Source organism: Lepidochelys olivacea (assembly GCF_965140295.1).
Source record: "Lepidochelys olivacea isolate rLepOli2 genome assembly, chromosome: 2".
NCBI lineage: Eukaryota > Metazoa > Chordata > Testudines > Cheloniidae > Lepidochelys > Lepidochelys olivacea.
The window spans coordinates 108,778,188-108,796,431 of NC_140412.1; the positions used below are offsets into that span (position 1 = coordinate 108,778,188).

The following is an 18,244-nucleotide window of genomic DNA, read 5'->3' on the forward strand; positions in this document are numbered from 1 at the left end:
TCTGTAACTGAAGATATGGTGCAGAGAGAGATGGGAAGAAAACAGTCACTGTGGGCTGAATCCAACTTAGACTGAAATCAATGAAAGACTTTCCACTAAGTTTAATGGAAGTTAATCAGACCATCTGTAGGGAAAATTAAATACAACCTTTCAGCTGCATCTAACTTGACAAAATAGTGCTGACTGCAGCTGCCTTTATATTTAATATAAAAATGTGCCTCACAGAGGCTACAAATCCCATACAAGTTCCATTTTGACTACAGGAGAAAACTTGCTGCTTAGAAAAAGATGGATCGTTGTGTGCTCTAAACTTAAGTAAACCAGGGGCATCTACATGCTATGTTCTTCAACTCTTAGGTTGTATTTTGGCCTGTAGGCTGCACTTAAGTCAGACAAGTTCACCATCTAATTAGATGGATCTATTGATGTTTATAGCACTTTGGACTCTAAACAGGTGGCTGCATGACTGCAATGTTTATTTTAAGCAGCCGGAATGTAGTAGGCAATTTAGGTTATCTTTGATGATGCAACAGGAAAATCCCTAATTATTTCCCATCTTGGCACCACTTTTATTTTCTTTTAAAAGTGGAAATACAATGGCTTCATATTGCATGTGGTAATTCTAGTTTCCAGGCCAATACAATCTTATGAAGGTACCTGCAGCTAGGATAATTAGGGACACTAAAGTTATCAGACGAATAACTATTTTTCTGTGAGGTCAGTACTTCTGTTTTAGTTACCAGCACTAAAGAGTCAAGAATAATAATCTCTCCCTCTTTAAACAAGCAGGGTAAATGATGGTTTTCAGTATAAAAAAGGAGCATATGTGTAGCTGATACTGATTAGCATAAGTAATACCTAATAAGAAGAGTTGTTCCTCTGAGACTGCGAATGAGCTAATTGGTTTCTCTATCACTAAGATTAGTGATCTCTAAGATAAATTTTTCTAGTTGTAGTTTCTTCTTCCAGCTGCACAGCAATACAGTATGTCTTCACCAAAGAACAGATCTCCTTAGCATGGGATCTTTAGCATCAGGTATGCCAAAGTGTTTTTTTTCCAAATTATTAAATAAAAACATTGGCTATCTCAGGTATTTCAACTCATCAGCTCCACCAGTCTGGATTACCAGGCATTCTAAATGTCTTCCCTGTCAGTTATTCAGAGAAATATGATGATAAATTGGAAAACTATAGGTACATTATAATTTACTAAGCTCCTTAGTAAAATATTAATACATAAGTATGCAAAAAGTAAACAAACAAAAAAAAGATTAGTCAAACTTGGAAACTTCTATCAGATTTCATAGAAATATCTGGAGAAGATATAATTCTTATTTGTCCATATTCGTGACAGCTCGTCCCTCCTCTCTTCTTAGCCCGTTTTTTCTAATGCTCATGATGTTCTTTTTATTATATTATTGTAATTGCTTTAAGAAAACCAATAACATTATATGACAGAGAAGCCAGCTGCAGCCCCTTGACTCCTGGCAAACTGCCATGTGTCCCTCAGTCAGGCAAAGCATGGATGCCCTCTCTTATACCCTGTACACATGCCATCTAGCACTCTTTCATTAAAGGATATATAAGTTTCTTTCCTCACTCTCAAAACACGGACATTTTTTTTTCCTCTACGTAAAACAAAATGGTTATTACAAAGATGGTGGAGGGAGCTGTACAGTCACTAAAAGAGAGAGGCAAGGGAGGATGGCACACAGAGGTTTGGGGGTTAGAAGATGGAGGAATGAAACAAGATCCTGGTGTGTGAAAAGTGCTTGGCCTACAGAAGTATGGTGTGTGCTACCCTGTAGTGATAGCTCTTGGTTCACTGACAAAAAACTTAATTCATGCAGTTACGGTTGCTCAATGGTATCTCATGCCCTTCCAGAACATCAAGTTCAGCAAAACTCAAACGTCTGAAAAACAAGGAATAAAGAGTTAAGGTATGCCTCCCAAACTATGTCCCTGGACCACCGTCCCCTCCACTCCAGACGGGGTAATAAATAACTTAATTCTGCATTTTTGGTTTTTCAGAGGTTTACATTTGTGTCACCATAACTCTTTGTTTCCTGATTTTCAAAGTTTACGTTTAGCCATTCTTCACATTCTAGAAAGCCATTGGGCAACCTTAACTCTGCATTATCAAAGTTTTGGGGTATTTAATTTCCTTGTTTTTTTTTAAAAATGATTTCTTCACAGGCCTATTTATTAGAGCTCAGCTGTCCCACTCCACTACCTCTGACACCTGGGCAATGATTACCCTGGCCACAGAATGAACTGGCTGCATGTTAGTCCCTTTGTTGACTCTGCATCATCTCCTTGTCTCCAGTCTCTTTGCCTGTCCAGCACAGCCTGGTTCTCCCTTCCCACCTGTCCTTTCCATGGAGAGGCAGGCATCAGAATGAGATCCACAGGCTGAGGATCTGGGGAGAGAATGTAGGAACAATGCAGGGATGAGCACTGAGTCAGTGAGGGCATTTTCTGAAGGGAGGTCACAGATATAGGGGGGACATAAAAGGACAAATGGTCCAGTGGTTTGGGACTGGAACTTGAGATACTTGGTGTGACAGGTTTCAATTGGTCCACCGAGCCGCTGGGTGGCTCCTCTGCGTTCCCGCTCAGGGCCCTGACAGTGGCGGGAGGAGAGGGTCCTGCCACTGGGTCAGCGGGGAACCATCCGCGCCCCGCTGACCAAATAGACCCACCGCACTGTGGAGTTCTGCCCCTGGGCTACTTCCTAATCGGTCTCTCGAGCGGGTCCCTCTGGTCCCTCCAGCTCGTCAAGGTATTCAGCTGCTGGCAGCTCCAGCTCCCCCTCTGCATCAGGCTCACGCTGGCCTGGGTTACTGCCTGGCTCCTCCAGTTCCTCTGGGTACTCGGCAGCTGGCAGTCCTGGTAGCCCCAGTCCTTCCTTCAGGTCAGGTTTCTCCTGGTCCAGGGCCTCCCCTGGCTCGACAGCAGGGTCAAGAGGGAACAGCCAGCAGCCTGTGTCTCCCTCCCTCCCTGGTGCTGCCCTCACTGGACTAAGGGCCCTCCCTTTCTGAGGGTTGGAGTAAGCTTGGTCTGGCACTGCCCATGCAGGCTGAGAGAGTGGCTCTTTATCCTCTGGTTCGGAGGGAAGCCCCCCTGGCTCCCTACACTTGGGTTCAATCCCCTGCTCTGCAACAGATTTTCTGTGTGACCTTAAGCACAGACTGTGTGACCTTGTGCAAGACTGCCTCTCTGTGTCTCAGTTTTCCCATCTGTAAAAATGGGAATAATTGTTACTTCCCTACCCACAGAGGTGCTTTGAGAATAAATAAATTAAAGACTGTGAGGCACTCAGCTACGACAGTGATAGGGACCATATAAGTACCCGTCATTGACCGATTGATGTGGGGATTTTAGGGGGCAAAGCTGAAGCCACCCTAACATTGTCCACTGCATAGCTCTTCCTTGCACTATTCCAACACTTCCCCTCAATGCTCTGATCCTCATATTCCAACCCCCAACTGCTCAGACTCCCTTACCACTGCTCCAGCTCTTCCAATGCTCCTGCCATCACACTTGTTCTGAGTCGCCTTTCACACAGCCCTGCTGCTCCAAGCCCTCTACACATACATCCCTGCTGCTTTGGGTGTCCTTGTCCTGGATCCACCCTCTTCTGTGTCACTCTATGCCCCTGGGAAGGCCAAGAAGAGCTACCTTCGTGGGGCTGTGCAGCATGCATGTACCAGCTGGAGGCAACAAGGGACAGGAGAGTGGAGATGCTACCCAGATCTGGGTTTAGTGTACAGGAAAGGGGTTCTACACACCCAACTGCAGTATAGGAGGTTCAGAGAGGTGTGAAGTGGCCCATGCATCTCAATGAAATATTCTCAGCAGAATAAGAACACGCCAAGGAGAGGAATACAGCCTAAAACAATAGCTCTGAGAGGTGTATACTGCTCCATAGTGGTTATTCCCCTACCCCCCTCACCGCCCCGTGTCAGTGCTTATGAGCCTGTGCTAGGCATCTAGAATTCCTGTTCTCAACTCCTCCCCACAGTCTCAGTAGCATGGCCCAGATGCACAGTGATTTAGGTACTCAGCTCCCATCTTTGGCACCTAAACCGAAAATTTATGTCCCACTGAGATTCTCAAAACTCCTGCTCAGCAGCTATTACAGGGTAAATCCAGCTTTACTCCTGTGGCTCCATCACTCTGTGGGGATGGCACATGCGCTGTTTGGTCAGGACTAGGAACTGCCAGGGGCTTGAGCATGCTCAGTGAGGACAGAATCTTCAGAGATTTTTAGCTGCTAAAATCTAAGAAGTCTCTACTGAGCATGTGCAGACAGTAATATTTTAAAGCCTCATAATTTGGCCAAATTTCGGCAGATTTCCACAGGGACAGCAAAAGGCACAATTCTAACAAAAATGCCATCCCCTTGCTACATTTTAAGACCCTGCTCCAAAGTCTGGGGGCATTAGAGCAATTCAAAAAAAAGGTTGCCAGAGTTTTGTAATATGGACAAAACAACATATTTTTTCCCTAGCCTCGTTCTTGAAAACAGCTGAACTGTTTTAGTTGAAATTCTCGCCTCCATGACTCCCACAAAATATCTGCATGACTGAGAAACCCACAATGTACATTTTTGGCCCAAACGGTGAAAGATTGGCAAAGTTATAAGCCACCAAACACAGGGTCTTATAATGAAAAGTGTTGGGCAACCATACTGATAGGCAGCTCTATCAAGCCCACCTATATATTTAAATAACCACAATTTCTCCTTGGGGAAAAGGAGAGAGAGAGAGAGAACAAACCACACATGGCAGATGCTATTCACATTGCTCAATGCACTTCTGGAAAGTGCTCAGATACTTTGGTGATGAATACAGTGTAAAAACCAGAACAAAAAAGAATATTCACAGAATACTTAATGGTCAAAATCATATTTCATCAGTGCTCAGTGGGCCTTATACACTTAAGCAGAAACATTTTCAGACAACCACAAATTCCTATAACATATATTTTTAAATGAAAGAATTAATTATATATTGCAGCTTTTAAATATTTCCCAAACATGCACTCAAGTGACTACACATTCTCTGAGATACTCAATGGCTGTTTGAATATTTTTCCTAATATATATAGCTGATGTCAGGCAGAGCTAACGCAGACTGTATTATTCAAACTAAAACTCTGGTTGTTTTTTGCTTCCCCCAAAACCAAATGAAAAACACAGCAGGCAGCTCTCAGAGATATTTCTGCAGCTTCTGAAAGTATCCATTTATTACAGAAATTAGATATGAAACTTCATTTTAATGTGGGCTTTTTTATAATTCAAAATGCAATTAGAACATATTTAACTAATATCCTCTCCCCCCTCCCTTCAAGGCATCACTGATGCTCTAGATGAAACCATATTTTTGGTTTAATCCCACTAATGCATATTTATTCAGGTTACCCCAGCAGTGTAACAGCTGTGGTAGATGAATCAGCACAGTAGGGAATAATAATACATCTCCTATGACCTGATATTATGAGGATTAAACAATACCATTGCCCAAATGCTGTTAAACAGTATAGTTTACAGCTCTCTTCAATATGTGAGTTTAAGGTAGAATTGCAATTGTTTGAGATCAAGGAGCACATTTACAACATTAATATGAAGAAATCTGTACTCTCTTTATATATCTTCTGTCATTGGATGCTATGTTATTAAAACATCTAGACACTAATTATACTATATTAAACACTGCCCTGCCTCATAAAAATCCATATTTTGAGCAGTCTTCTTCCTTCCATAAGTTCTCAAAATCTATTTTCATCAAATAAAAATACATACTAAATACAGACCTAATGCTATCTTCTATCAGAAAGACACACAAACAGTGGTGGAACAGGATATATGGCCCCCCTGGGGAACACAGAGGAAATATGTCTCCTTCTCTATGGAAGCAACAGCTCACCCTATGGAGCTTTCTGCCTCAGTGCCGTACGAAACGGTTAGCATTTTGGAGGCTCATGAGACTGCCGAGACAATCAAGCATGATGAAAGGCGGTACTCTCCACTGGGGAAGGAGTGGTTTTGGTATGCTGTGAAATTCTGATGAATCCTGGACAAATTTAATTTTAATCCTATAGTCCTTAGTCTACAGTACTCAAAGGACCAAGTTTTATGGAAATGATGAGGTAAACTCAATATGCCTTTTCAAAGTACAGATACAGCGGCATTCAGATACAATAGTGATGAGGGCCATTTTAAATCTAGGTGGAGGGGGAGTAATTCTTCACTTCTTTCTTTTACTACCAACTATAAACATCATGTTATTTGGCAGCGGCAACTGAGGTATTTTCCATTGCCCTCTTTAGCTGGGAAAAACATGCAAGCATCTGCTGTGAAATGGATTAAAACGTTGCTGCACCCTGATGTATGTACTGTAAAACTGTGTGTGCATGTGTGTGGTAGCGAAGGAGGGGTTGTTCCACACGAAGACCAAGTAGTGCAATTACCACTGCAACCTTCTCACTAAAATATCCCATGCTAGTTGAAGGAATTAGTAGCTTCCAGAAAGAATAGCAGTTTTCAACAATGATCCTACAGAACTGACATGAACTACAAAGCAACTTGAACTGTGTAATATTTTTGCAATGATGACTACAGACAGCATCGGTAGCCAGCACACAGTATGTTTAATATTAAAGGAAAGATCCTTGTGATTCCATCCAGAAATCCAAAACAATAGTGCCAAGATACAAGGAACTATTTCATCCTAATTTGTTTTACTTTTCCCCACATATTCATTTTTGAGCAGTAGTGAAACACTTTGTAATGCTTAGATCAGAAGGGATTGAAACCTGTATACTCTATCTCTTATTTACAGAAACACCACATTATTATAGAACAAAATAGATAGAGTAATAAGAAATGTACTGAAGATACTGGATAATTCTTTGAAAGCATGCCTTTATTTTTAAAGCAGTAAAATAATAATATCAGTGCTATACTATGGATGCTGGCTATATGAGTAAAATATTTGCAAAACAGATTATTAAAATTTTGAGAGAGAAATACCTATACAAATCTAAACCAACATATAGATTGTTTTAGGCCCAATTCACTGTGGATTGAAATAATATGTACACAACCACAGCAATGCTGCATTATAATAATAATAAAATAATCAACTAATCATCCACAGGTATGTCTAATAACTCCAAAACCCCACCCTGGCTGGGTGAGAGGGAAGCCTTGCCTCACCTACTTTACAAGGCTCCTGGTTTCAGGGCCTCGGAGGAACAGTTGTCTGGGTTTTTCCGTACCTCCCCTCTCCCAGACATTAACTGTTCCCTGGACCAACTTACTTTCGCCCAATGACATTTCATTTGGTTTTCTGGACACATGGAACTGGGTAGCTGACCTCTCAACTACTGCCTCTGGCCGTAAAGGGCCAGTACCCCATCACAGATGCCTTAGCAATGCATTTCCATACCAAAACATGTTTGGATTTCTTTACACTATAACTTTTATTCAATTTCCTGTTTATAGGGTTTATAATGCTTGTTTGGGGATAACTGCAACATTCTTTGGATGTTTTCACCCACAGTTCCTTTTAAGTACTCTCAACCTTAATTTCATTTTACATAGTTTTTTGTCTAGGAATAAATAATAATGATAAGAGTAGGTCACTCCCCATTTTGAATCCCATTACAGGTTCCCATTTGGATCATTGTATTAAAAAAATCAGTTATGGTTCAAAACAAAATTATTATTCTCTCAGCTCTACTCATAATTGGTATACTCTTACCTTAATAAGTAGTCTGTGTTCGGACGTGATGCAGTATTGCTGCTCCACCTCCTATTTTACCCTGTGTGCTCAGACCTGCAAGGGACCTTCTACAGTTCCAAACTCCAGCCTAACAACTGAGAGAGGGGAGTTTGGAGCAGCCTGAGATACACTGCAAGTTAAATTGCTCACAGGTGCTGACATTCCAAGCAAAATCACAGTATGGTAAATTGACAAAGTAACTCAGAAAGGCTTTGGAACCACTATAGCCAGGACTAGAGTTGCCAGTGTCCGGTTTTCAACCGGAACACCCAGTCGAAAAGGGACCCTAACGACTCCTCTCAGCACCGCCGACTGGGCCGTTAAAAGTCCAGTTGGTGGTGTTGCAGGGCTAAGGCAGGCTAGTCCCTACCTCTCCTTGCTCCGAGCTGCGCCCTGGAAGTGGCCAGCAAGTCCGACTCCTAGGCTCCATGCGCTGCCCCGCCCCGAGCACCGGTTCCGCACTCCCATTGTTCGGAAACTGTGACCAATGTGAATGGGGGGTGAGGGGTGGGGAAGAAGGGGAATGCTGCTTGCGGGCGAGAGCAGCATGCGGAGCCTCCTAGCACCCCCTGCCTAGGAGCCGGATCTGCTGGCTGCTTCCAGGGCACAGCACGGAGCCAGGACAGGTAGGGATAACCTGCCTTAGCCCTGCTGTGCTGCTGACCAGGAGCCACCCGAGGTAAGCCCATGCCCCAACTCCCAACGCCAGCCCTAAGCCCTCCCCAAACCCAGAGCCCCCTCCTGCACCCCAAACCTCTCATCCCCGACCCCAGGCCAGAGCCCGCACCCCAAGGCCAGAGCCCTCAGCCCCCCTGCAGCCCAGAACCCCCTCCCACACCCTGAACCACTCATCCTTGGCCCCACCCTAGACCCTGCACACCCCCAGCCCAGAGCCCATACCTACTCCTGCATCCCAGTCCCTTGCCTCAACCCGCAGCCCCCTCCTGCACTCCGAATCCCTCAGCCCCATCCCCCAGCCTGGAGCCCCCTCCTGCACTCCAAACCCCTCATCCCTGGCCCCACCCCAGAGTCCGCACCCCCTCCTGCACTCCAACCCCCTGCTTCAACCCACAGCCCCCTCCTGAACTCCGAATCCCTCATCCCCACCCCCCCATCCTGGAGCACCTTCCTGCACCGCAAAACCGCCTCCCAGGTCCCACCCCAGAGCCTGCACCCCCAGCTGGAGTCCTCACCCCCTCCCGCACCGCAACTCCCTGCCCCTGCCTGGAGTCCCCTCCCACATCCTGAACCCATTTCTGGCCCCACCCTGGAGCCCACACCCCCAGTTAGAGCCCTCACCCCCCCCCCCCGACACTCCAACCTTCCGCCCCAGTACAGTGAAAGTGCGTGAGGGTGGAGGAGAGCGAGCCACCGAGGGAGGGGGAATGTAGTGAGTGGTGGGCGGGACCTTAGGGAAGGGGTGGGGCATGGGGCGAGCCTACAGTATTTTTTTTGTGATTAGGAAGTTGGCAACTCTCGCCAGGACATATTTTTAATAATTTGTACTCAGAGTCGAATGTTTATTTCTTCAAATTCTGTACTGATATTTTGCCATAAATATGCACCAAATCACCAAAACAACCAAATTACTATGGCCAGCAGATAATCTGTTGTTGTGAAGAACAGAACAAGAAATTTGATCAAAACCAATGAACTACCCTTTTTGACCCTGAATTATTCTATATGTCATCCTAGTAGAAAAGAGGTTAGAAAACTGTTCCGCCCCAGTCAGATTACAGAAGTTTTTGATAAGCTTGTAATTTATTTTTACCATGATCCTATGACTGTTCCCTGCAAGGTCTGAAAGGGCAGAAGTGATAATGCAACTAACTTTCTACACCCAATTCTGACACCACTGCAATAAATCATTTTTATCAGCATTGCTACCACCAGTGGTATTATTCCTGCCTTGCCGATCACACCTATAACGAAACAGACTAAAATTCATTTCAGCGGGTGGCTATGGTTTTTGACCTAACCTATCTACTTCTGAATTACTATGTCAAAAACAGACTTACTGTTCTGGTTTATTTATTGATATACATACATTTCATTATTCATCTTTGCTTTTCTGAGAACACGGTTTTAAAGTTTTTGTCTGATAACAAGACAGACAAACAACAATGTATAATTCGATATTTTCAGCATTACTTATTCATATATCAGACTGCATTTTTTTCAACTCACAACATAAGTATAAAGCTACATAGCTGCATGTTATGCTTCCTGTGTTCTTTCAGTGCCATACTTTTACAAACACTAATTTTTTTCTCAATAAGTTTAAGTTTACTGTTTAAACAAGGACCCATATAATGTAGTGACACCATGGGAAGGGGGTAGAGGGGGAGATAAAAAAACTCCAATGTGTCTTTAAAAAAATCACATTGATCTAATTTGAGATCACAAATACTAAAATGTATTCATGATTATGGTAACATTGGTGACTCCATAGTTAAGGTTGAGATTTGAACTTAAAACAGGGATTTAACCTCTTTATTTAAAATTACAGCATTTACTCCCCAAAATTACAGTACTTACTCTTTGAGTACAGAATTAATTTTCTGAAAATCTACAAATAAATTCATTAGTTCATGAAGCAGAATTAATTAAAAATGGGTCTGTTAAGAAATTTAGCACCCAGTATCAGATTTCCTCCCCCACACAATAATCTCAGGAACAGAACATGCTCTTCAAACCTCTCATAGGCCAGGCGTCTGATTTTCGACTGGAACACCCAGTCGAAAAGTGATCATGGCGGCTCTGATCAACACCGCTGACCAGGCTGTTAAAAGTCCGGTTGGTGGCGCAGTGGGGCTAAGGTAGGCTCCCTGCCTGCTCTGGCTCTGCGCAGCTCCCGGAAGTGACCGGCGTGACCCTGTGGCCCCGAAGCACAGGGGTGATCAGGGAAGCTCTGCGCACTGCTCTTGCCCCCAGTGCTGGCTCCGCAGCTCCCATTGGCCGGGAACCACAACCAATGGGAGCTGCGGGGGTGGCACTTGCAGGCTTGGGCAGAGTCCCCTGACTCCTCCGCCTAGGGGCTGCAGTGACATGACAGCTGCTTCCGGGAGCTGTGTGGAGCCAGTGCAGGCAGGGAGCCTGCCTTAGTACTGCTGCACCGCCACCCAGGAGCCACCTGAGGTAAGTGCCACTCGGATGGAGCCCGTGCCCTGAACTGTCTGCCCCAGCCCTGCCCGCCCTCCTGCACCCTAACTCCCTCCCAGACCCTGCCCCCCTACCCCAGCCCTGAGCCCCCTCCTGAAGCTTGCACGCCACTCCTCTTCCTGCACCCCAACCTCCTATCCCAGCCCTGAGCCCCCTCCTGAACCCCAAACCCCTCATCCCTGGCCCCACCCCAGAATCCACACCCCCAGCCGGAGCCCACACCCCCTCCCACACCTCAATCTCCTACCCCAGCCCTGCACCACCTCCTGCACCATAAGTCCCTCCCACAGCCTGCACCCTTGTCCCAGCCCTAAGCCCCCTCCTGGACCCTGCACCCCACACCCCCTCCCGCACTCCAACCCTCTGCCCCAGCCCTGAGTCCCCTAACACACTCCAAACCCCTTGGCCCCAGCCTGGAGCCCCCTCCTGCACCCCAAATCCCTGGCTCCACCGCAAAGCCTGCACCCACACCCCTTCTAGGGTGACCAGACAACAAGTGTGAAAAATCGGGATGGGGGTAGGAGATAATAGGCTCCTATATAAGACAAAGCCCCAAATATCAGGACATCTGATCATTCTACCCTCTCCAATCCCCCTGCCCCAGCCCAGTGAAAGTGAGTGAGAGTGGGGAAGAGCGAGCGACAGCAGGAAGGGGGATGGAGTGAGGGGCGGGGTCTCAGAGAAGGGGTCTTGGGGAAGGGGCAGGAAAGGGGTGTTTGGTTTTGTGCGATTATAAAGTTGGCCTAAACTCTCATAGTTAAAAACTCACTGAAGTCGGTTTTTTAATTTAAGATTAATGGTCATTTTTCCTGAAAATGTGTAATGACTCCGGGGGTTGCGGGGACAGTGGGATGAGAGGATAACCAGAGTGAGGAGCAAGAGGCAGGGGGAATTTGGAGCATTTGTGGATGGGAAAATTTAGGGAGGGAAAAGAGGCAGAGGGAATTTGAAGGACAGGAGAGAGGGGGATACTGTGGTGTACATTCCAGCTGCTCTATCATGTTCTGGCAAAACAAAGCAGTAGTAAACTCAATTTAACTGGCCCATATACTCTGGCTGTTTTGTGCTGCTCCAGAGTGGGAGCAAGTAACCAGAGTGTACTGGTGAATCTGACCATGACAGTTACAATTAAAAAAAAATGATTTAAGGTTGATACTTTATATTTTCAAATAATTAGAAATACGGTAGCACTCCCTTTAAGTTTCTTGTTTAGTTTAGTTCATGTATTAAACTTTTATTTAAAACAAAACCAAGGACTTTCTCAGACAAAAAGTATGTTAAAATGAAGTTAAGGTTGAGAATATGTATCAGTAATTTGAGTAAACTAATCAAGGATGTTGCAATTATCCCAAAACCAAGCATTACAAACACAGGAAATTCAATATTAAGGTAACATTTAAAAGAAAATCCAAATGTGTTAGGTGTAAAAATGCAGTTACAGCAGCCAAACACCCTTAACTCTGGTCTGTCACAGCCTCTTCTAACTTCCCATTTAGTCAAGACTCACCAAAATCCTGAGCACAGGCTATATTTTCACATATGTACTTTAGGATTAATAGTCTGTCTATCCATTATTCTTCATAATTTTAAGTTTCTCCTTCAACAGAAACCTTAACTCTGCCCTGTAGTGACACCATGAGAGGAAGGGAGGGGATGAAAAAAATCTAATGTCTTTAAAAATCCATTTACTCTACTCTGAATCCACAAATGCTAGCATGCTTTAAACATAATTCTGCGGATTTTGGATTAATAACTGGTAACTCATGGGTTTGATCTAGTGCAGGGATCGGCAATCTTTGACCCGCAGCACACCAGGGTAAGCCCCCTGGTGGGCCATGCCGGTTTGTTTACCTGTCTCGTCCGCAGGTTCTTCCGATCGCAGCTCTCACTGGCCGCAGTTCGCCGCTCCAGGCCAATGGGGGCTGCGGGATGCGACAGCCAGCACGTCCCTCGGACGCTGCTTCCCGCAGTCCCCATTGGCCTGGATCGGCGAACCATGGCCAGTGGGAGCTGAGATCGGCCAAAGCTGTGGATGTGGCAGGTAAACAAACCGGCCCGGCCCGCTAGGGGGCTTACTCTCGTGGGCCGCGGGCCAAAGGTTGCTGATCCCTGATCTACTGTGACATTCCACCCCATAATGCTTTATAGAAATATGTTTATGAATGTAAATATGACATAACTAGAATATGTTTTATGCTATATATGTCATTTAACATATCTTTGCAAAGGTTATGTTCTATTGAATGTATTCATCCTGTTCGTATGCATGCATCATTTTAATATCTGAAGTTATGAGCTTGTATTTAAAGTGTTTGCTCTGTAGGAAGCACACAAAACAGATTTGGTCAACATGGTGTGAAGGGGTTATTCAAGTGATTGGGAGTACTTACTAATAATGAACATTGGAAGACGCCAATCCACATCTGAGCCTTCCTGGGAATGTTCAAACTAACATGTGGGCAATGGCATCGGCCTGTAGAGAACGGAGTCATGCATGGACATGTAACTTGCCCATGTGACTCCAAAACTCCATCTTGTAGCTATGATTCTACACAGGGGGAGAGAGGGGTTTCCACCCACAAGAGAGAGACTATATAAGCTCCTCCATTTTGTCTTCAGCTGGCTCAAGAGATAGCTTCTCGACCCCAAAGAGATGCCTAAAAGAAACTGGAACAAAGGAGAGTAACTACAGGGGTGTGAGTGATTGCTGGACCCAGACTAGGAGGAAGTCTAGCCTGTAAAAGAAGCTTATTGGAACACCTCTGAGGGTGAGATTTACCTGCATTTAGTTTCTTCATGTAGTAGGCTTAGACTTGTGTGTTTTTGTTTTATTTTGCTTGGTAATTTACTTTGTTCTGTCTGTCATTACTTGGAACCACTTAAATCCTACTTTTTATATTTAATAAAATAACTTTTTACTTATTAATTAACCCAGAGCAAGTATTAATTCCTGGGGGAGCAAACAGCTGTGAATATCTCTCTATCAGTGTTATAGAGGGTGAACAATTTATGAGTTTACCCTGTATAAGCTTTATACAGAGTAAAACGGATTTATTTGTGGTTTGGATCCCATTGGGAACTGGGTATCTGGGAGTTGGAGACAGGAGCACTTCTTAAGCTGTTTTCAGTTAAGCCTGCAGCTTTTGGGGAATGTGGTTCAGACCTGGGTCTGTGTTTGTAGCAAGCTAGCGTGTCTAGCACCACCAGGCAAGGTAATGAAGTCCCAAGCTGCCAGGAAAAACTGTCATAAATATAAAGGGAAGGGTAAACCCCTTTAAAATCCCTCCTGGCCAGAGGAAAAATCCTCTCACCCGTAAAGGGTTAAGAAGCTAAACGTAACCTCACTGGCACCTGACCAAAATGATCAATGAGGAGACAAGATACTTTCAAAAGCTGGGAGGAGGGAGAAAAACAAAGGGTCTGTGTCTGTCTGTATGATGCTTTTGCCGGGGACAGAACAGGAATGGAGTCTTAGAACTTAGTAAGTAATCTAGCTAGATATACGTTAGATTATGATTTCTTTAAGTGGCTGAGAAAATAGCTGTGCTGAATAGAATGAATATTCCTGTCTGTGTGTGTCTTTTTTGTGTCTTAAGGTTTTGCCTAGAGGGATTCTCTATGTTTTGAATCTAATTACCCTGTAAGGTATTCACCATCCTGATTTTACAGAGGTGATTCTTTTTTTACTCTATTAAAAGTCTTCTTGTAAGGAAAAAAGAAAAGGAGTACTTGTGGCACCTTAGAGACTAACCAATTTATTTGAGCATAAGCTTTCGTGAGCTACAGCTCACTTCATCGGATGCATACTGTGGAAAATACAGAAGATGTTTTTATACACACAAAGCATAAAAAAAATGGGTGTTTACTACAACAAAAGGTTTTCTCTCCCCCCACCCCACTCTCCTGCTGGTAATAGCTTATGTAAAGTGATCACTCTCCTTACAATGTGTATGATAATCAAGGTGGGCCATTTCTAGCACAAATCCAGGTTTTCTCCCCCCCCCCCGGATTTGTGCTGGAAATGGCCCACCTTGATTATCATACACATTGTAAGGAGAGTGATCACTTTACATAAGCTATTACCAGCAGGAGAGTGGGGTGGGGGGAGAGAAAACCTTTTGTAGTGATAAACACCCATTTTTTCATGGTTTGTGTGTATAAAAACATCTTCTGTATTTTCCACAGTATGCATCCGATGAAGTGAGCTGTAGCTCACGAAAGCTTATGCTCATATAAATTGGTTAGTCTCTAAGGTGCCACAAGTACTCCTTTTCTTTTTGCGAATACAGACTCACACGGCTGTTACTATAAAACTTGTAAACAAACTGAATGCTTTTTCATTGTTCTAAGATCCAAGGGTTTGGGTCTGTGATCACCTATGCAAATTGGTGAGGATTTTTACCAAACCTTCCCCAGGAAGTGGGGTGCAAGGGTTGGGAGGTTTTTGGGGGGAAAGACGTTTCCAAACTACGTTTTTTCAGGAACCCAGATAAAGTTTGGTGGTGGCAGTGGAAGTCCAGGGGCAAAAGGGTAAAATAGTTTGTACCTTGGGGAAGTTTTAACCTAAGCTGGTAAAGATAAGCTTAGGAGGTTTTTCATGCAGGTCCCCACATCTGTACCCTAGAGTTCAGAGTGGCGAAGAAACCTTGACACGGGCTTAGAGGTAGTCCCAGCACAGCAGGTGGCAGTTCCCAAGGGGGTTTCTGTGACCCAATCCGCCACATCTAGCATGGCAATTTTTGCACTTCTTTTTGTGTAATATGCCTGGTGTACATGGGATTTTTTTTCCAAATGAATTCAATACAAAAAGCAGCTAGAATACCTCAGGCTGCTGGAAGAGGGCATTTTCTAAGCATGATGCTGTAACTGAACAGAAAACTTGTCTCATTTAGTGTTTCATTGAGTGAAAAGTATTTGACTAGTATGAGGGGTTTTTTTTGTGTGTGTCAGGAATATCGCAGATTAGCCTGACATCTGGGTAACAGATAAAGCAACTGCTCTTCAGACTACCAATCTACCATACTGGGATATATATCTGTATGGGACTATAACGAATAGTAAACTAAATATTGTTGTGTTAATTAAGCACTTATCTGCTATACAGAGTATCAAAGCCCAGGATCAATTTGGCTACAATACTCTCTTTTGCTCTCTTCATGGTGTGCTCCCAAACTGATCTGTTCAGCTGTCTGACAGTGGGCTTGGATGCTTTCTATCATCCTGAAAAGATGAAGGATTGGCACAACAGTGGTCACCATGAAGGAGAAAGAGGGTTCAAGGGGGCATAATATCACCAAATGAAGGAGGAAGGCAATAGCTAATGTCCATGTTTGCCAGGTTTCAGAGAGCCACGGAAAAATAAAAAAAGTCTTGTGCCTAAGGGATTGCCTAGTCTTGCTGCTTTATCGCAAATGATCTGCTCTATTATTCCGTCCTCTCTCTCCTCCCAGTTTTTCATCAATTCCAAATTCCACATGGATTTTTAGCATGTTGACTTGACGTGCATGTTCAGCAACCAAAACAGTGGAAGATATGAGTTCCAAAGCACCTAGTGACCCGATCAACTGTGATGGCTCTGAAGGGGGTGCACTTGGAGCTCTAAAGACAGTTCAAGTGCAGGTGGTGTCATTCAGAGCCCACATCAGGCTGTGTTAGTGTCATCTTTGTCTTCCAAAAGGAGCCCTTGAGGACGATCAGACCAGTAACATGATACGCAAATAGTATACCTTCGCTCTCTTCCATGAGACATAAAAAATAAATAAAACCAAATCCAAAAGCAAATACTGCACTTTAAAATGGATCTGTTAAGCAAAAATTAAACCTGAGTTAAATCCAAAGTTCTGCAGTGTTTAAAAAAGTACATTGCAGGAGCTATAAGAAGACTTCTGGCACTGGCAATTTCACTGTCTGGAAATAATCATCAGTTAAAATACAGGGAATATCCATTTTTACAGATACTAATCAATTATTCTTGGGATTTTTCTGCCTAAAATTTATCAAGGTTTTAACTTTTTAGAAATATATTCAAGCATCAGTGGATTTTATCCATATTATATCTAAAGGAATGACTATCAGTAACAGCATACATAGACACAGAACCAACATACTCAACCTGAATTAAAAACTCCAAATCTCTAGGCAGCCAGGTATTAAATTAGTACACCTTTACCAATTTGAGCAACATTTTTAATATTAGACCTGAGTGGAGACTTGTTTCACGGACTGTTTTGAGTTGCCAGCGTATTTCAGGTTTATCATGGGAATTCCAGGAGTGCCAAATCCTCAACAAACAGGTTTTACTGTTCTGATGCACACATCTGATTTCAGAAATTACATTAAGGACAATACTTCTAAATCTTCTGTAGTTTATAACCAGTCTTCAATGTGGTGCTGAGCCTTATCAATGAACCAGTTCTAATCAGACTAATGCCTTACATCAAACATAAGACCAAGAATAATAATAATAAAAAAAAACTAATAGAGAAGATATTTATTTGCTTCATTAATTTTAGCAGTCTGAAACAGTGTCCTGTTTACTATGGCAGTTTGTTATCTGTAATTAAAATGAGTAAAAGACAGAGATGGGCCCAAATGAAACCGGTGTCTTTCTTGTGTAAGAGTGGGAGGTTTCATAATCTCAATCGAGATCTAAGTTTAACACCTGGACTCAAATCTTATTATGGTGTGAACTGAAACCCCCATATCTGAACACATTGACATACACAAGGCCATAAGTACAACCACAGTGGGATGAGAGGAACACACAACCCTCAACTTTATACTGTCTTGTTGATGTCTCCCTTAAAGCCTCAATCCAGCAAGGAGCTCATTGCATTTACTTGAAAGGGACTCCATGCAGGCACTGTGATATGTATTTGTGTATGCAGCTCATAACAAGTACAGGGCCTACTCCCTCCCCCACCCCCCATTTTATTTAAATCAGAGGGATAGAAGGTACCACAAGTATCATCTAGTCTAACCCCCGCCCAAGATGCAGGATTTGTCGTGTCTAAACCATCCGAGACAGATGGCAATCTACCCTCCTTTTAAAAACCTTCAGTGAAGGAGCTTCCACAACTCCCTTAGGCAGTCTGTTCCATTGTCCTACTCGTTTTTTCAGTTAGGTTTCCTGAGATTTAATCTAAATTTGCTGTGCTGTAGTTTGAACCCATTGCCTCTTGTCCTGCCCTCCGTAGCAAGAGAGAACAATTTTTCTCCATCTTTTTTATGGCGCCTGTTCAAGTATTTGAAGACTGCTAACTTGTCCCCCTTCAGTTTCCTCTTTTCCAAAC

General features: G+C 43.7%; 1 protein-coding gene across 3 annotated transcripts in view; it reads right to left on the reverse strand.

Annotated features, from left to right (window-relative positions):
• The window catches only part of CDKAL1 (CDKAL1 threonylcarbamoyladenosine tRNA methylthiotransferase), a 663,359-nt gene that overhangs the window by 140,698 nt on the left and 504,417 nt on the right, over positions 1 to 18,244 (reverse strand). The gene's annotated exons all lie outside the window — the stretch shown is intronic.